Below are 21,091 nucleotides of genomic sequence, written 5' to 3' on the forward strand. Positions count from 1 at the left end.
GTTTGTGTTCTTGCCTTGCATCAACAACTAAGTCTCAATCCCCCAAATACCTGGCAAATACCTCAACTCTTTTCTCTGATAGACATGCCACCATATATCAGCTCAAAATTGTTATTTGTTGAGAGAAGTAATGGAAAGCTCAATTCTGCATATGAGAAAAAGGTTGATTGTTCATTACTATATAATGTATGAAAGAATGATTGTATGAAAGTCAAATATCTGAAAGACTAAATAACTTATATCTTGTATAGCATGCTTTTCTATTTATTCTCACTGGTTACTGTTGGGTATACTGAGCTACCATACCATTCAGGATATTCTTTTGTAACCCCAACTGTTCTGATACCAACTGATGTATTGCAATTCAATTCTGACACTAACCACCCAGAGTTAGTGTCAGACTCCACAAGTTTAAGGGAGCATGGTCCCCAACAAGACTGCCCACATTTCAGATGCCAGCCTCAAGTGGAATCCCAAGACCACCCATACTTCTGAATCCGGAGGGTTCCCATGACCTCTCTTGGGTTCAGTAATTCACTAGAACAACTCACAGTACTCAGGAAGGTGCTGTACTTAGGATTACAGGTTTGTTATAAAAGATACAAATTAGGGAGTCAAAGGAAGAGACACTTAGGATGAGGTCTGGGAGAGTCTCTAATGCAGAAGTTTTGTGCCTTCTTTCCATGGAATCAGGGTACATCAATGTGTTTACCAGTTAGGAAGCTGCACTAAGCTTTAGTGTTAAGAGTTTGTTTTGGATTTCATTATTTAGACATAATTGATAACTCAATCTTCGGGCCCCCATCGCTCCCCAGAGGTCAGGCTGGCTTAAAACCCCAACCCTCTAATCATATGGTTTGTCCTTCTGGTAACCAACCCCCATCCTGAGCCATCTCATTAGCAGAAACTTGGATGTGATCCCAGGGGCTCAGGAATAATAAAAATAATCATATCTCTTGGAAAATTCCAAGGGTTTTAGAAGCTCTGTGCCAGGAACCTAGGACAAAGACCAAATTCTTTATTGTATAACATCTGGTACATAAAAGAAAGTTTAGTGTAGTGGTTAAGAGTAGTATAGTAGAATGTTATTTAATTTCTTTTCCTCGTGAAGTTGTGGTGAGGTTTAAATGTGATCATCAGTGTAAAGCACTCAACACTGTGCCTGGTACGTAGTAGGTCTTAAATATACATTAGCTCCTAGGGCTGCTGTAACAAGGTACCACAAATTGGGTAGCTTAGAACAACATTTTTCTCTCATAGTCTGAAGGCTAGAAGTCTACAATTAAGGTATCAGCTGGGCCATGTACCCTCTGAGACTCTGGGTAGAATCCTTTCTTGCCTTTTCCTAGCTTCTGTGGTGACTTTCAATCCTTAGTGTCCCTTGGCTTACAGCTTCATCACTCCAGTCTCTGCTTCTGTCGTCACATGGTGTTCTCCCTGTGTGTATCTATTGTCACATGGAATTTAACTCTTTTAAGGACACAAGTCATATTGGATTATGGCCTATCCTAGTGACCTCATCTTAACTTGTTTATATCTGTAAAGACCCTATTTCCCAAATAAGGTCACATTCAAAGGTACCAGAGGTAAGAGTTTAGGGGACACAATTCAACACAGTTCACAATTTTGGCCCCCCAGAGTCCATGTCCTTCCCATATGCAAAATATATTCACTCCATCCCAACATCCCCAAAAGTCTTAACTCCTATCATCAGCTCTAAGCCCAAAATCTCATCTGAATATAATCAATTCAAAAAGTTCCAGATTTCACCTTCTAAATCATCTAAATCAGGTATGAGTGAGCCTATGGGTATAGCCCACCTTGAAATAAAATTCCTCTCCATCTGTGGACCTGTGAAACTTAGAAAACAAGTTATCTACTTCCAAGAAACAATGGTAAGACAGGCATAGGAAAGATTTGCATTACGAAAGGGAGAAAATGGAAGGAAGAAAGGAGTCACTGGTCTAAAGCAAGTTTGCACACCAGTGGGGGACACTGCATTAGATTTCAGGGCCTGAGAATAATCCTCTCTGGCTCCATTATCTGTCCTCTGGACTGCTGGGGCAGCTCTACCCTTTTAGCCTGAGAAGGTCCCTTAGGCCTAGGCCTCTGCATCTGTGGCTCTGCCCTGAGTCAGCCAGTCTTCCTATCATTCCTTCTCTATCCCTTTCAGTCCCAAGTGGCAGTGCTTCTGCTGGCATAAAATTCTTAAAAACCACCAGGTGTGGTGGCTCACACCTGTAATCCCAGCTACTTATGAGGCTGAGGCAGGAGGGTCCCTTGAGGTCAGGAGTTCGAGACCAGCCTGGGCAACATAGCGAGATACCATTTCTAAAAAAAAAAAATGAAAACAAATTAGACTAGCATGGTGGCACATGCCTGTGGTCCTCAGCTACTTGGGACGCTGAGGCAGGAGGATCACTTGAACCCAGGAATTTGAGGCTTCAGTGAGCTATGATCATGCCATTACACTCCAGTCTGGGCAAAAAAGGAAGACCCCGTCTCTTAAAAAAAAAAAAAAACTCTCAAAAATCTTGTCAGTCTTCTATGCAATGCATGGGAGTCCAAGCCATCTGACAAGAGTATCCTCCATACATCTTTCCCATCTAACTGTATCTCTATTTCTGGCTTCTGCAGAGGTGATTGGCTTGATCCATGAGTCACTGGCAGATGATAATCCAGACATGCCCAGGGCACACTGTCTATATAGGCAGAGAATTTTCCAAAGCATCAAATGTTGGTTCCTTTATTTTATTTATTTATTTTTTTGCTTAATAGTTCATTCCTCAATGTATTTCTTTCCTTTTACATTTTACTGTAAGAACCAAGGAGAAACTAGGCTGCAATTCCACATTTTGCTTAGAAATCTCCTCAGCTAAATATCCAAGTTTATCACTTACAAGTCATACCTTCCACCCAGTGGCTAAACACAATTCAGACAAGTATTCTTCTACTATATAACAAGGATTGCCTTTCCTCAGGTGTCCAGTAACATGTTTATCATTTCCTTCTAAGGCCCTACTAGAAGCACCTTCAATGCTCATATTTATATTTGTGCCATCTATCTCTTCAAAGCAATCTAGGCTAAAATTCTTCTAGCCCCTACACATTACCCCATTCCAAAGCCACTTCCTCTTTTTTTTTTTTGAGATAGGGTCTCACTCTGTCACCTAGGCTAGTGCATTGGTGTCATCATAGCTCACTACAACCTCAAACTCCTGGGCTCAAGCAATCCTCCTGCCTCGGCCTCCCAAGAGGTTGGGACTACAGGCTCACATCACCATGCCTAGCTAATTTTTCTGTTTTTTTGTAGAGAACGGGGATCTCGCTTTTGCTGAGGAGGGTCTCCAACTCCTGGCCTCAAGCAATCCTCCCGCCTTGGCCTCCTAAAGTGCTAGGATTACAGGTGTGAGCCACTGCACTGGGCTATTTCCCCATTTTTAAGTATTTATTAGAGCAGCATCCCACTCTTGTTACCAAAATCTATATTAGATTCCTGGGGCCACCTGAAGCTGGAAGAGGCAAGGAGGAATCTTCCTCTATAGGCTTCAGAAAGAACGTGACTCTACTAACACCTTGCTTTCAGACTTCTAGCCTCCAGAACTGTGAGAATAAATTTCTTTTGTTTTAAGACACCCAGTTTATAGTACATTGTTACAGTAGCCCTGGGAAGCTAAAATGGAGGTGTTAACCTGAAGCTACTATAGTCGTCAATGAAAAGCAGTGAGTATGAAGTATCTCCCTCCATTCGCAGGATTTCCTGTCATTTCTCTCTCTCTCTCTCTCTGTCTCTTTCTCTCTTTTAGACCATATTTGTGTCTAGTTTTACTATACAATTGACATTTGTTGTGTTAACATCTTATGATTTGGCTTTGTTTTATCTCAGGAGCTCATCCTTAAGTAAGGATGCTCTGGTACCAAGAAGCCTTCAAACCTTTAGAGGGGTGGGGGCTTCAGTTTTACGGACCTTCCTTCTGCCAGAATGCCTAGTACTGGCTTTTGGTTTCCTCCTCATGCATACTCTTGTAATGCCTGCTTCCTCCCTTGTGGTGGAGCTAGAAGAGTCCCAGTAGCACTTCAGTTAGCCCTAGGATAGGGAATGAACCCATAAATGATGATTTACATAATGGGCCCTTTACTGTTGCTTCTAATGGATATCTTTGTTTTTCAGTTTTGAGTTATGTTTCAAGAGCACATCCTTTGCCTGTCTTAATGAGGAGCTATACTTTTTTGGATTTCCCTGAATGCCAATCATAGTGTTTGCAGGTCTCTTAGAAGATACTCTGTAAAAAAAATTGTTTTGTGTTGAGGAAGGCTTATCCATGGCACTGCTAGTGAGACTAGTCTAGTGGTAAATAAGAGATATTAGTTGCCAGGGCTGTCATTTCAATTTGTCTTGCTTGTACTGAGCTCATTAATACATTGCCACAATGGTAATGTGAAAGTAATGAACCTTCTGGAGGCCCAGCTGGGGCACAGAGTGCTAGCAGGGACCTTCAGGGTAACTGCCATTGTTGTATACAGCCCAGTTAAAGGGTTTCAGGCTTCCCCTCTCCCCTTGAAACATTTATATTTTGCAAAATCCAAATCATATTTTTAAGACTTATATACTTTCTGAGTTGAATATATTTAAATTTAACTTAACAAACACATATCTGATGCCTACTCCTGTCAGGCAGTATATTAGATCCTAGGGATGTAAAGATGAATAAGACATCCCTTAGGGCTTCACTATCAAATAGAGAGAAAAGGTATGTAAACAAATAATTATAATAGAAATTTAAATGCTATAAGTATGAATCAGATATAAATGTACCATACAAAAGGAAATGGTTATCTGGAGAAAAGAGCTAGGAAAGCTGAGGAAGAGAGGATTCATTGATTTCTAAATTAAATTTTGAAGGATGAGTTGTAAGTTGACAAGTTGAGTTTGGTGTATAGTGTGGCAACTGACATCTCTTATTTATCACTAGAACTAGACTCTCACTAGCAGTGCCATGAATAAGCTACCTTCAATACACCAAACCCAACTTGTCGACTTACAACTCATTAAATAATAGGTGATTTGAGGGACTGCAAATAATTTGGAATAACTTAGGGGAAGAAGGTAAAGAGAAGGTGAGCGGTAAATGAGCCTGGAGAAGTAGTAAGGGACCAAATCATAAAGAGTTTATGTTTTGAAGTACTATATATATATATGTTAGCCAAGGACTTTGGTGGATTTTATCCTATAGGCTGTATAGATCTATTGAAGGGTTTTAAGCTGAGAAGTCACATAATCATATTTTCATTTTAGAAGTATTACTCTGGTTGCCATATACAGGATGGAATAGAAGTAGAGAGAAACCAATTAGAAGACTGTTGACTAGTTCTGTATAAAGAACAGAGTACGCTGCAAAGAATGTGACCTAGATTGTTTCAGTCCGAATTCAACCACCTGCTAACCCTTAATTCTCTCTGAAGCATCTTCATTTGTAAAATGGGAATAATAGTAATCTCTCACTGGATATTATGAAAAAAATTATATGAAATAACATATACATGGAATTGTTCCAAAGAGCTGAGTATAAATGTTGTATTTCAAATTCTGTTTCTGTTGAGCTTTAGGTAACTTATAACCAAGTTTGGAATTTTTAAGAAATACTTTCATTTTCCTTATACCATCTGTCCCAATAAAACACATAAATCAGAAAGTTTACAAACATTTTATATCCACATTAAGATCCATATCTCAGGATTTTCCAAACATTTAAAAAATAACATAATTAAAGTGTTTTCCTTTGGACATCCTGTCAGACCCTCATTTGGAGAATCAGGCTTAGTGTCTTTTTTTGAGTCTGGTGTAAATAGGAAAAGAGTGGAGTCCTAACTCAACAGATGAGCTATTTAGCTGACAAATAGCATCAGGCTTTGCTCTGCCTCTGTTTCTTCAAGTGTTTAGTAAGAATAATGTGAATAGTTGTCCTTGCCATCTTGTGTATTTATTGTGAAGATCACATTCTTTCCTTAGGTAAACATTTGCTAAATAACTAATATTCAAGGCCCTGTTTCAATGAATGTAGAAATGAATCAGATCTGGTTCCTAATTTCAAGGGAATTATATTGCCAAAAGAACTGTGTATATGTAATTGAGATAATATCACCTAACTTTTAGACTTGTTGTGATGAAATGGTCATTATATGGAAAAGTGCTAACAATAAATGTCTGTTCTTTCCTTCAGTCTTTTTGCTGTAGCCTACCCATCTTTTCACTTCGAGCTTTGAGAAAACAGCTTCGTTGAAATAATATAGAGTTGTTTTCTTTTTTTTTTTTTAACTATGCAGCTGTAGGGAAGGAAAATAATTTTTCCTCACACATCCTAGGTTCACAGCTGAGGCCCCTGTAACAAAAGACATGCTAATAAAAGCACTATCAATTTATTTAATGTAAGTTTTATGTGACACAAGAGCTTTCATAAGGAAATGAAAACCCAAAGAAAAGGTTAAACTTATGTATTTTTAATGCTAGGTTTGATGATGAAGTGGATAGTTGGGGAGAAATAAAAGTGGACCAAGGGACTCTGATCTAATAGTAATAAACTGCAGGGAAACTTAGCAAGGCCTGTTTGTTCAGGTTCTTGCTGGTGTCTCTGTGTCTTCAGCTCCTTTCCTCTGGGTAATAGGGAGGGAACCTCTCACATGAGAGTCTTATGACCTGCTTCATAGAAAGGTCAGAAAATCCTAGGTGTTATGACCTGATTGAGAGGAGGACAGCGGGGGAAGGTGAAGGGTAACTTTCTTTTATTTTCTCAAATTCCTTCCGCTTAAAGTATTTTGGTGATAGTGTGTCCTGAACCCCATCACATACATACAACAAAAGTAAAAGGGTTTTGCAGTGAAAAACCTTATTATGTCCGCCACCTAAATTTTACCATTACTTGTAAATATCACATGTCTGTTTATCTTCCCTTTACCCACCAGCTGTGTTGAAATTTCCCTGGTGATTCTTTGGGACTTTTCTGTAAGAGCTTTGTAACTAAGGTGGAGGCCAGGAATGCAAATACATTTAAATATTTTTAATCAAATTACACTTTTCCTATTTACATTGTTTTGTACCTGTGATGAATTTTATTTACCAGGTTATTCATTATTTGGATCTATCTGTACTATTTGTGTTCCTAAACTATCATTTGTAGCCTTAGTTCATCTGTTGGCATACAGATCATCCCATTTCATTTTCCAGAGAATATTTTTGTTTAATCTTTTTTCAATGTCACATTTAGACTAGGTTCTTTATATTAGTCTTTGTCTTCTTCTCCTTTTAAAGCATGTATCTTTAAAAATTAATGAAAATAATAACTGCACATTTTGTGCCTAGTGGCAAACACTACAGCTAGAAGCTTTGTGTGCATAGAGTGGGATGTCAATACAGGGCTTAAAATCTCAGGTATCTCAATACTTTCTGTCAACTCCCATTTCTTATTTCTGAACTTAGGTTGGTTGGTTTGTTTTTCAGGAAAACCAGACTATTTAGTATGCCCAAGGAGTAAATACAGTCTTTTGCCTGTATCTGGTTAGAGGCTGTCAGCTTTGATTGATTTTTCTCCATTATAAAGCTGTATTTAGATTATATGTGACAGCAATTCTTCAAAGTTTCTGGTTCTTTGATGGCACTCTTCCCTAGTTTCTGGTGCTGCTAAGTAGATATGTACTTATATTTTTAAAATCTTTCGTCATCTCAATGCATGCTTTTTATTTTATTTTATTTCAGCATATTATGGGGATACAAACGTTTAGGTTATGTATATTGCCCTTGCCCCCCCATCCTCCCCGGGTCAGAGCTTCAAGTATGTCCATCCCCCAGATGGTGCACATCACACTCATTATGTATGTATATACCCATCCCCTCCTCCCCACTCCCATCTGCCCAACACCCCATGAATGTTATTCCTATATGTGCACTTAGGTGTTGATCAGTTAAAACCAATTTGATGGTGAGTACATGTGGTGCTTATTTTTCCATTCTTGGGATACTTCACTTAGTAGAATGGGTTCCAGCTCTATCCAGGAAAATACAAGAGGTGCTATATCACTATTGTTTCTTATAGTTGAATAGTACTCCATGGTATACATATACCACATTTTATTAATCCACTCATGTATTGATAGGCACTTGGGTTGTTTCCACAACTTTAATGCATACTTTTTAAATGGGTTTTAATCAAATAGAATTTGCCTTTGTGTTACATGGATTTCCTTAATAAGCTGTGAGAACTATATTCAGAAAAGCTAAATTATGTTCGTGATTATGTCTCTCAACTCCTTCCATCCTCTCATTACCTTTATGTAATGATCCTGGGGATTTGAGAGTGACTTACAAATACTAAAGTGCCCAGCTTGTTTTCATTTTAAGAGATTTTCCTTACTACTTTTATCTCAGAATCAACTTATGGGTTCTAATTATAATTCATCCAAGTATAATATTTTTTAAATTCAGAAAGTAGTCACTGCTCTGGTCATATAGTTTTTGAGTTTTGTGCCCTTTTCCCCCCTACTGATTAGCATACATTCATTTCACTCATAAATACTTATTGAGTGCCTCTTCTTATACAAGGCACTATTCCAGTGTTGGGATATAGTGCTGGATAAATAACACAGACAAGGCCTCAGTCTTTTAAAGGTAAGAACCTGAGTCTTTAGTGGGGATTTACAAAATGGTTTATGGATGCCAGTTAGCCCAGATTACTTTATTTACCTGTCTCTGTGGCCCAAGCTGTTGAGGATTTAATTTATTCTCAGGACTCTGTGTCTAAGGGGGTAGTTTTCTGTATAGGATTCTAACCTATTAAACTCTAATGGGTTAAAGTTCTTGAGATCTCTGGTCCCTCGTAGCATAGACATCTTGCATCTTGCATCTTGAACAGTGTGTAAACTGATTTAAAAAAATGGTAAATGGGTTAATAATCTCTTATTGGTCCCCAAAGTCATATGACTCTGACCTCAGATTTTCATTTTGTCGCCATGAAAAGCTTTTATTAAGTAGCTCTTATCTATAGATGGTGACATGCATTCCAATGTTCACTCCAGGAAACCTGGGAAATAAGTCATTCTTAGAAGCTTAATGTTATGGAGTGCTACAGGTTTGGTCCATTACAGATTCGAGAGCTTTATTTTAAAAAATTATTTTAGTTGGAAGTTGTTCTAAAATGGGTTGCACCTTTTCTTCCTTTTAATTTAGTTCAGTGAGCCTAATTGAACCTGTGTGTGTATATATGTGTAAAGGATAAAAAGTTCCATGGGTTTTTAGTCATCTATTCCTAACTGTTTTTCCCACAAGCCTATTTTTAGTGCATACTTTTTACAGAATGTGAGGTTTCCAGGAATGTATACTGCTGTAAAAAACACCTAGATGAAAGTCTTTGGGTCACAATCAAGAAAGATTTGAAAGCCACTGCCCTAGGTAGCTCCTTCCTTGCACTAATTATAATTTTTTACGTTTGCTTAGGATTTGACTGTTTGCCAAGCATCTATATATATGCTGCATATGGCCTATGGTAAGTAAACTAGGGAAGGGATTATCTCTTTGTTCTAAACTATACTAGGCAGATGTAATGAAACCAAAAAGAGGAGGGGTTTGAAATCAGACCATCTTTAATTTTAGCCTTTGCAATTAGAAGCTATGTGTCTTTGGATACCTTAATCTCGTTTGACTTCAAAACCTCAGCTGTTTTTTTGTTTTGTTTTGTTTTTTGAGATCTAATTTTACTCTTTATTGTTGAGGCAGCAAAGAAATGAAAAAAAAGTTTTTAAAGAATCCAGAAGTAGAAAAATATTTATCAAAAATAGGTCATGACACCATACCTGTAGTCACTTACATTATTCTTTTTTTTTTTTTTTTTTATAAAGACAGGGTCTCACTCCATTGCCCAGGCTAGAGTGCAATAGTGTTATCATAGCTCGCTGCAACCTCAAACTCCTGGGCTCAGGTGATCCTCCTGCTGCAGCCTCCTGAGTAGCTGGGACTATAGGCATACACCGCACCTAGCTAATTTTTCTATTTTTTGTAGAGACAGGGTCTTGCTCTTGCTAAGGCTAGTCTCGAACTCCTGACCTCAAGTGATCCTCTCACCTTGGCCTCCCAAAGGGCTAAAATTACAAGTGTGAGCCTCCACACCTGGGCCAGAACCTCAGCTTTTTAAAAAAAACTCTGCATAGGAACAATAATGCCAGAATTTTAGGGTACTTTAAATCAAGTGGTGAAGATAAAAACACCTCCTAGGAGCACAATGGATGAATCTCACAAAGTGTTGAGTGGACACAAACAAAGTGTTGAGTGGAAGGAAGTGGACATAAAAGAGTACCTACAATATAATTTCATTTATATTATATGAAGTTTAAAACAGGCAACTAATCTACAATGATAGAAGTCAAGATAGTGGTTATGGTTACTCTTGGGTGAAGTAGTGACTGGGAGAGGGCATGGAGTACTTATTGGGGTGCTAATAACAATCTTTTTCTTAGTTTGGAGACACATTGTAAAAAGTTCACTGAGCTTTTATACTTATGATTTGTGCACTTTTTGGTGTAATATACTTTATTTTGGTTCAGTTTAGTTTTTTGAGACAGAGTCTCGCTCTGTTGCTCAGGCTAGAGTACAGTGGTGTCATCATAGCTTACAGCAAACTCAAACTCCTGGGCTCAAGCAATCCTTCTGCCTCAGCCTCCCGAGTAGCTGGGACTACAGGCACTTGCCACCACGCTGGTTTTTTTTGTTGTTGTTAATTTTTTATAGAGACAGGGTCTCACTGTGTTGCCCACACTCATCTTGAACTCCTGGACTCCAGGAAACATCCTACCTCACCCTACCAAAGTGCTAGGATTACAGGCACGAGCCACCACCTGGCTGAATATTATACTTTAATAAAAAGTTGTTTTTAAAGTACCTAACACATAGTTGATTCCCTTCTTCTATGATGATTCCGTAAGTTAACAGTATGAAGGCTTACTTTATCAAAATGGTTCTAGCCTCTTTGCCTTGAACCTTTCAGTTTTTTGTTCTGTAATGGTCTCTGTTTCCTAATTCCAGTTGTATACCAAGGCATGTTTAATACATATATACTGATAATAATCCCAGTTTGTGTAGTTTGAGTGGTTTAGGACAGTCAGACAAGGTGAAATTGAATGTCTGATTACTGTGATCTAGGAGTATATCAGAAACATGAATTTTAGCTTGATACTGTTCTCTGGTCTTTAAACAATTTGGTGATGTTTTACTTTTTAAGTGGAAATTAAATGGAGATTTTTCTGATTTGTGTAATATTGTTTTGTCTGATATATCAACTTTATTAGTGACTTTTTTCATGGTGAAATATTGGACTTACTCTGTTATTTCTTTAATACAAGCCAATTATAGTGTAGCAGGCTTTGAAATGGTCACTATCACACCCTGTAGCACGTTACATTTTTCGTTTGGGTTCTTATTGCTGAAAGAGAACCATGCTTATTGTTTTTGTCTTATTTTTGTACTACAAGTATAGAAGTAGACTTGTATACTAGGAAATTTATGCAAGATCCTGTTATAAAAAATGAAGATTCTTGAAAATTCAGTTTTTAAAAATTGAGAAAGTTATATTCTGCTAGGCAATGTGTAGAATGGAAAATAAGACTATGATAGATTCTGCCCTTGGGAGGAGTGGACTCCTATAGAAGAGAAGCTTCTGGTTTGTGGGATAGGTAGAAAATGAATTTGTCCACATTTGCTTTTGGTCTTTTGGACATTGGCTTTTGAGAGGTCTCTGACGGAGGATACTAGCAAGGCCCTCTGAGCCACAGAGAGCTGTTGTGGAGATGATAAAGATGCAGTTGGAGCCAAGAGACAAAGAACCGACTATGACTTCATCAGTGATCAGTAATATGACAAAGGGTTAGGGAGGTGGGGAAGCACTCTTTGTATATCAGTCACTTATTTATATTAATTAATTAAAATAGATAATGTCATTCAACCCTCACAAACATTTTGGGGTAGGCACTATTACTTCTACTTTAAAGTTGCAGAAATAGAGGCCCAGAGACATTTAGCAACTTGTCCAAGTTTACGTAGCTAGTGACAAGAGTTGATTTTCAAACCCGGAGCCCATCTGTACCACATGCTATGAATAGATAGTAACATTATCCAGAGAAAGAATGTGTTTATCAGAATATAGTCATCTTGGAAACATGCTAAATGTGAAGTCATAAAGAAAATTGGTAGAGGGTTACATCTAGGACTACCCAGAAAAGGGAATATTATGGCTCAAGGATTAAATTTCTTAAAGTCCCTATGAAGCTTCTTGTTTTCCTGTTGTAAGATGATTGAATGAGGCTGTCAAACCCTGATCCACAGTCACCTGTTACCTGTTTTTTTTAGTTGTGGTAAAATATTCATAACTTAAATTTTACCATTTTAACCATTTTAAGACGTTAAGTACATTTACAATGTTGTGTGACCTTTACCACTATCCATCTCCAGAATTTTTTTATCATCCCCAAAAGAAACTCTGTACCTATTAAATAACTCTCTGCCTTCCACCAGTCCCCTAGTAACCTTTATTCTATTAATACTTTCCATCTCTATGAATTTACCTATTCTAGGTACCTCACATAAGTGGAATCATACAATATTTAATATTTGGCCTTTTGAGTCTGGCTTATTTCACTTAGCACAGTGCCTTCAGGGTTCACCCATGTTGTAGCATATATCAGAATTTCATTCCAATTTATGGTTGGATAATATTTTATTATACACACATACCACATTTTGTTTATCCATTTATCTGTTGATGAACACTTGTATTTTTTCCACCCTTTGACTATTGTGAATCATGCTGCTGTGAACATTGGTGTACAGATACCTGTTTGAATTCCTGTTTTCAGTTCTTTTGGATATATACCTAAGAGTGGAATTGCTGGGTCATATGATAATTCTATCTTTAACATTTGAAGAACCACCAAACTGTTTTCTGAAGAACCACCAAACTGTTTTCTGCAGCAGCTGCACCATTTTATGTTTGCACCAGCAATGCATGGGAGTTACAGTTTCTCCACATCTGTGCCAACCCTTGTTATTTTTCATTTTTTTCATAACAGTCATCTTAATGGATATGAAGTAGTATCTCATTGTGGTTTTGATTTGCATTTCCCTAATGATTAGTGATGCTGAGCATCTTGTCATGTGCTTATTGGCCATCTATGTTATTTTCTTTGAAGAAATGTCCTTTGCTCTTTTTTTAAATGAATTGTTTCGGTTTTTTGTTTTTGTTGTCATTGAACTATAGCAGTTCTTTAAACGTTGTGGATATTGATCTGTTATCACATATATGATTTGAAATATTTTCTCCCATTCTCTGGGTTGTCTTTTCACTCTCATGATAGTGTCCTTTGATGCACAAAAGTTTTCCATTTTGATGAAGTCCAGTTTATTTTCTTTTTTGCTGCCTATGCTTTAGGTGTTATATCTAAGAATCATTGCCAAATCCAATGTGATGAAAAATTTTCACTGTGTTTTCTTCTAAGAGTTTTATAGTTTTAGCTCTTATGTTTAAGTCTTTGATACATTTTGAGTTAATTTTTTATATATGGTGTAAGATTTTCAACTTCATTCTTTTGCATGTAGATACTCAATTTTCTCAGCACCATTCATTGAAAAAAGTGTCCTTTTCCCATTGAACGGTCTTGGCACCTTTGTCAAAAATCAGTTGACTACATATGTGAGGATTTATATCTGGGCTTTATATTATATTCCATACCATTGGTCTATATGTCTGTACTTCACTGTTTTGATTACTGTAGCTTTGTAGTAAATTTTGAATCAGGAAGTATGAGTCTTCCAACTTTGTTCTTCTTTTTCAAGATTGTATAAGCTATTTGGGATCCTGTAATATTCCATGTGAGTTTTAGGATCACTTATTCTATTTGTGCAGAAACATCATTTGAAGTTTGATAGGGCTTACTTTGAATCTGTAGATTGCTTTGGATAGTATTGTCATCTTAACAATATTAGTCTTCCAATTCATGAACACAGGGGTCTTTCCATTTACTTTTCTTCTTTAATTTCTTTCAGCACTGTTTTATAGTTTCAGTTTATAAGTCTTTAGCCTTATTGGTTAAATTTATTCCTAAATATTTTATTCTTTTGAACAGTACTATAAATGGAATTATTTTCTCAATTTTCTTTTCAGACTCTCCATTGCTAGTGTATAGAAATGCAGTTGATTTTGTAAGCTGGCTTTGCATCCTGCAACTTTGCTGAATTCATTTATTAGCTCTAACAGCTTTTCTTGTGGAATTTTTAGAGTTTTCTACATATAAGATTATATTAGATTATTAAGTATGAATTGTCTGATTTCCTTAAGTACTAAGTTTGGCAGTTGATATCTCTGACATTTCACTTTGACACTTCTTGTTTTATGTTTATTGTGAAGGTATAAACACATGTTTACACCTCAGTTTTTCAAACACATGTTTTGGCTTGTGATTATCTTCCAAATTTTTTTAGAGCAATTTTTGTGAAACCAAGTAAAAAATTCATGTTATTTTCGAATATGAGTTCTGTCATGGAATCAATGCAGTGCAGACAGCTCGAAATATCAACGAAATGTTTGAGAAGGATGTGACTAATGAATGCACAGTACGTCAATGGTTTGAGAAGTTCCGTTCTGGTGATTTTAATCTTGAAAATGAGCCACGTGGGTGACCTGAGACCAAGGTGGATAATGATGAGCTGAAAGCTGTAGTGGAAGCAAATCCATTTCAACCTATGCGTGAATTAGCAGCAAGGTTTGACATCACTATTCCAACAATACTGGACCATTTGAAACAAATTGGCAAGGTAAAGAAGCTGGATAAATGGGTTCCACATGAATTAAGTGAGCATCAGAAGAGAAATCATCTCGAAGCTTGCCTTTCTTTGCTGTCACAACAGAATGGTGAAACATTTCTACACCATATTATTACATGTGATGAAAAATGGATTCTTTTTGACAACTGCAAGCCTTTGGCACCATGGTTGGGTAAAGATAAAGTGCCGAAACATAGTCCAAAACTGAATATTCATCAAAAATATCTACTGGTGTCTGTTTGGTGGTCCAGTGCTGGTATTATCCACTGCAGCTTCGTGAAACCTGGTCAGTCGATTACAGTGGATGTCTGCTGCAACCAGTTGGATGAAATGATGAGGATGCTTGCGATTAAGCAGCCAAGACTGGTCAATAGAGACAGGTCAATCTTCTTGCAGGACAACACTCAAACACATGTTACACAAGCAACGCTGCTTCAAACTACAGAGGACTTGGAAACTCTCTGTCATCTACTAGACCTTGCACCAACTGACTAGCACTTTTTCCATGCTTTGACCACTTCTTGCAAGGAAAAATATTCAATTCTCAACAAGCTGTAGAAAATGCCTTTGCGATTTCATCACCACTTGCTCTCTAGGTTTCTTCGCTGCTGGCATAAACAAGCTACCATTAAGATGACAAAACCATGTCAATAGTTTTGGAACATACTTTGATTAATTGTACTGCTTCTTTGAGATATAATAAACTACACTTTTGATTTGAAATTGGACATTTCATATTTAATGACCTAATGTTATCTGCAAACAGAGATCATTTTACTACTTCCTTTCAAATCTGAATGCCTTTAATTTCCATTTCTTGACTAATTTCTTTGGCTGGACCTTCTAGTACTTTAACAGAAGTGGGGAAAGTGAGCATCCTTGTCTTGGTTCTAATCTTAGGGGAAAGGCTTTCAGTCTTTCATCATTGACTATAATGTTAGATGTGGGTTTTGCATATGTGGCCTTTATTATGTTGAGGAAGTTCCCTTCTAAGTTTATTGAGTTTATTATGAAACCATGTTAAATTTTGTCAAATGCTTTCTCTGCATCAATTGAGATTATCCTGTGGTTTTCAAACGTCATTCTATTTCTGTAGTATATTACGTGACTGATTTTCATATGTTGAACCATCTTTGTATTCTGGTAATAAACCCCGTTTGGTGATTATGTATAATAATCCTCTTATTATGCTGCTGAATTTGGTTTTAGTATTTTTTGAGGATTTTTGCGTTCATAAAGGCTGCTGCCCATTTTTGAAATTAAGGTTTTATTGGAACACAGCCATGCCCATTCTTTCTGTATTGTCTATGCTACTTGCACATTTCAACAGAGGCCACATGGCCTGCTAAGCTGAAAATGTTTACTGTCTGGCCTTTTCTAGAATATGTTTGCCAACCTCTGAGTTAGATAAGTAACTCGCCTTACTCTGGCTCTACCATGCCCAGAAAACTTTTGGTTCTCATTTGGTTTTCTGTGTAGGTGTACCTTCAGAATCGAATGGCCCTGGTCATGCACCAGTGAATATTTTAGGTCACATGGCAGTTATATTTCTCACAGTAAATTAATAAATTAGCATTTTAGTTTATCCATCATTGTTTAATCACCTAGAGATCTACCCTCAGGAGTCTGTTCCATTTTTAATAGAATCAGGGTTCTGCACCCACAAAAGTTGAGGGAATGATGCTGGAAATTGGAAACCTAAACAAATTGCTGCCCTTGGGCAGCCCTGTATGGGTGTCCAGCCTGCTGCTTCCCTTGATAAAAACCTAATTTCACTGCATGTCTCCTTTGTTCTACAGTAGTTTATATTTCTATTTTTTTCTATCTTTTGCTTTTAGATTTCTTCATCATGCTGAGGAAGAACAGTTTCCTATTTCGTATAGCAGATGGTACCATGCAAAAATCAGCTCCTTGAAAAGGTCAGAACCTGTGTTTATACATAGTAGAACTAGAGACTTGTCCTCTATTAGGCTGTGTATGAATGTATGTGTCACAAAAAACAATTAAAGTGAATAAAAAAAAATCCTACTCTTTTTTGCCAACTTATCCTATGATTTTAACAAATCCTGTGTGTCATTTATGTGGCTCTTTATGCAAAGTACTCTTCATGTAACTATCTCATATAGTCTTCACAATAATCTTGTGAAGAAGGTACTATTATTAATCCTATTTTATGGAAATAGTAATGGATTAAGAGACGTACTCAGAATCTTGAACTGTTAATTGCAAGACCTAGTCCCAGATCTTTTGCCTATAAATGTTATCCTCCTTTCTACATCACAAGTTCATAATCAGTATCAGAATTTAGTAGACACATAAGTATGCAAGCTGTATGAGCATTGGAAATAATGTATGTAAAAGTCTATGAAAAAGCTTCCAAGACCCTTTATGGATGTAAAGTATCACTAATAAATCAGATCTTGACATTCAATGTCTAACATATAATCTGGGATGATACCGGGGTCCTCAACTTATAATATACCATTGGCTTAGTATGTGAAACAAGGTTCTTCACAAGTTGCCTCTTACCTAACTTTTTTACCTCATCTCACTCAGTTCCTGTCATTTGTCTCTGTATCCTACCCCTTTTCATCTGTCATAAATGGCTAGCTGTTGTTCAAACACACTGTCCATTTCCATTTCCATGTTCAGTTCCATATAATTAGGAAGAGAATTTAGCATACTTTTGTACTATATTCTCATTGCCTAGAATGCCTGTTCATCTTTCTTCTGACAATCCCAGCTCAACTTCATCTCCTCTGTGAAGTTTTCCTTACCTCCCCGGGTAAAGTTAACCATTCCCTCCCAGAGCACTTTGTATACGAATCTCTGTTATAGCAAAAGTCACATTGTGATCCTGTGTTTGAATTGCTCTCTCTCCTACTAATCTGTGAGTTCTTTGTGAACATTTGTCTTTTTTGTCCTTAACTCTACATGTTACTACTAGGCGTTAGATACGTTTTGTTACTAAGCTTAGATACATTTTGTTTAATGAATAAAATAACAACTACAGTTCTTTCCTTAAAGGATCTGTTCATCATTCTAAGTGGGAGACTGTTCTCATAAAAATACCTAGAAGCATATATGTGTGTAAAACAATATAGTCTGTACTTGAGGTAGAATAGTGGAATGATCAGAGCCAAGTGGAGTTATTTAGGGAAGGATTCCTCTAGGTCAGTGGTTAGTAATCTATGGTCCACAGGCCAAATCCTATCTGCCACCTGTTTTTACAGATAAAGTTTTATTGGAAGATAGCCATGTTTATTTGTTAATATATTATCTATGGCTGCCTTCCTGCTACAATGGCAGAGTTGAGTAGTTGCAACAGAGACCGTATGTCCTATAAAACTGAAAATACTTACTGGCCCTGTACAGAAAAAGTTTGCCAACCCTTGCCTTTAGGAGATGGGTTTTGATTATGAAAAGAAGAGGAACATGAATTGATGCAGCATGAGTGTGCATGATAATGCAATGAAAACCAGCCATTGTGGTAGCAGATATGGTACATAAGAAAATTCCACTCTGATCCAGTTTATCAGAGAGAGCTATGTTGAAAAGAGAAAATGTCAAGAATGCTTTGGATTAAGAAAAGGGGAACACAGAAATCTAATGGAAAGAAATTGTCAAGTAAATACCTTGGACCTATAGTAAATTAGTTTCCTAAGCAATAGCAGGGAATGATGATGATGAAGGAAAAGGAGGCAACAAAACAAATTAACATTGACTGAGTGTCTGCTATGTGCCAGGTACTGTTCTAAGTGCTCTGTGTGTGTTTATGTGTATCCTATTGAATCCTCACAACAACTAAATGAGATAATTGCTATTACTGACCTTATTTTGCTGATGAGGAAACTGAGGTGCAGAGGGTTAAGTTACTTGGCCAAGATTATACAGCTAGTAAGTGATAAAACTAAATCTGAACCCAGGCATCCGGCTGTAGAACCCAAGCATCTGGAGTTCCCTAAAAGAAAAAGAGGGAAACCTTCAGATATTTGGTAAAAGCACTCTTAAGCTTGGAATAATTGAGCCGGGCCCTGTCACTACTGCCCATAGACTCACAATATGATAGAACTTAAAAGGGACCTCAGAGATAAGTATGTAAAGTACCTACCACATTGCCAGTAATGGTATATGAAGAAGCAGAAAAGAGAGAAGGGATGATGATGAGAAGGGAGAGAGATGATGGTGATGATGCTGTAGTCATTTCTTCTGCTCCCATGTCACACTTCTGTAAGCCTTCAGAGAGAGAAAGTTGATATTGTATATATGTCTGTACACACACGCACATATTGTCCATGCTGCAAAACCTGAAGTTACACAGTGTTTTTAATGATGAAACCAGAACTCAGATTTGGAATCTCAGATCTGGAAGGGACTTTAAAGGTTATCCAGTCCAGCCTCCCTCTTTCTCCTAATGATTTAATATCTTCAACAAGACGTTATCTTGCCTCTGCTTCCATACCCTCAATGATGGCAAATTCATACCTTTCCTTCCCAGAGTGCTTTTCCCAGTTTTGGATACCTCTGACTGCTGGAAAGTTCTTCCTAGTAATACACTGAAGCCACCTACCTGTAGCTTCCACCCACTAGTCCCAGTTCTCTCCCTTGGGGTAATATTGAACAAGTAGAGCAAATCTCATCTTTCCCCTACATGAAAACCCTCTAGATATTTTCAAACAGTTCTCATGTTTCCTCTGAGTCTTTTCTTCTCCTAGTTAAACTTTCCTAGTTTCTTAAACCCTCACTCTCCTTGTTGCTTTCCTTTAAATGAGATTGTGTATTTGTATCTCATTCAGAATATAGGACCTAGATTTGAACATAAAACTCTACCTCCAATATGTTCTGCCTGGCAGATAGTGGAGCACTGAGGACTGTCATCTCCCTTATACCAAGTACTGGCTGGAATAATAATGATTAGGACAGTGATGATGCCTTACTTATTTCATGACATTAGCTCCATATATGTCTGCCAGGAAATATGATGTGGCACCACAGGAACCATTAAACTTCTTCCCTGTTCAAGAAGCATGAGCCAGAAGCATTCTAAAAAGCATCAGCTTCTCTTGTGCTCTGTATCATACCTCTGTAAGCCTCTGGAAATGGTAGACATTATACATAGTTGAAATCTGCAAGGACCACCTGTAGGACAAAGGGAGTCATGGCCTCTGCATTTTCATTAGCCATTCATTGCTAGCTGCCTTGCTTTTTGAAGGAAATTTTGGTGTTCTTTGGGGTTCTTCTCTTTATGTGCATACACAGAGATGTGTATTATTAGTTGCTACAAAGCGAGTGGAGGGAAGGAAAACTACCAAGGAGAGATCTGCTCCATCTTCATTGTTCTGCTACATGGAGGAGACAGGATTTATTGCAATCTTTGAGAAAGGGATTGCCTAGTTTGCTTCCCCTTCCCCCTTTTCTGATGGATCATCCCAGAGGAATATTACATCTCATCATACTTATCTCCTAATAAAGTAAAAGTAATTGAAGGACAGCTACAGGCAGAGAATCAATTGAATCAGCTGAGATACACTAGGAATACTTGCTAATAAGAGAGAGTGGCTAATCAGTGGCACATCCCAGGCCAGTCCTCCTGTCTGTGTCCTGGCTCCGTGTGGCTTGTCCTCTGTGACCACAGTGAGCAGATGTTCTGCTTCCAGCTTTTCCATTTTAATCTGTATATGTATTGGCATAGGATTATAGTTTCTCTAACACTAAAATAGTTCCGTCCTTTATGGGTTTTCAGAAGTACATTTGGTATATCTTTTTTTTCTTTTCCAGTTTCCATTTCTAGGGGAAACATTCCTCCTTCCCTGTTCCCTTCCTCCCTGTCTCCTCACCCCACCCTTTCTCTCTTATTTCTTTTGTATTTTCCAATCTCTATGAATAAAACATGGTACCTATGGATATCTTATATTTGATCTAGTTTTACATCTTTAAATCACACACTATGCCTAATCTTATTCAATATCCAGATCAAGCTAATCCAGATCAGTGCTTCACTTTTTACTATAGTAAAATGAGTAGAATATCCACATTCATACATGGTTATAGTATTCCCTAAGCTGAGCTATTTTATGTTAGAAGTGTTTGTAGAGTTTCTTTTTGTGAGTTTTTTTGGGGGGTCAGGGGGAAGGTAGTTAAGAACATAGTTTGTGCTTAAATCCTTGCTTTTCTACTGACTGTAACCTTTTAGAAAGTTGAGCAACCTTTCTGTCATTTCCTCATTAATCAAAAGGG

At 37.4% G+C, this 21,091-nt stretch overlaps 1 protein-coding gene across 5 annotated transcripts in view; it reads left to right on the forward strand.

The window, feature by feature from the left end:
• Positions 1–21,091, forward strand: part of SCMH1 (Scm polycomb group protein homolog 1) — a 166,352-nt gene that overhangs the window by 20,913 nt on the left and 124,348 nt on the right. For 3 of the 5 annotated variants that reach the window (XM_045548100.1, XM_045548095.1, XM_045548090.1), the window contains exon 2: positions 16,693–16,773. The exons of 1 other annotated variant lie outside the window; for it this stretch is intronic. The gene's annotated coding sequence lies outside the window, so the exon portion shown is untranslated. Of the gene's footprint in view, positions 1–9,484; positions 9,534–16,692; positions 16,774–21,091 lie in introns of all 5 variants that reach the window. One more of the 5 variants, XM_045548092.1, reaches the window with a different exon arrangement.

Source organism: Lemur catta, chromosome 3 (genome assembly GCF_020740605.2).
Source record: "Lemur catta isolate mLemCat1 chromosome 3, mLemCat1.pri, whole genome shotgun sequence".
Taxonomy (NCBI): domain Eukaryota; kingdom Metazoa; phylum Chordata; class Mammalia; order Primates; family Lemuridae; genus Lemur; species Lemur catta.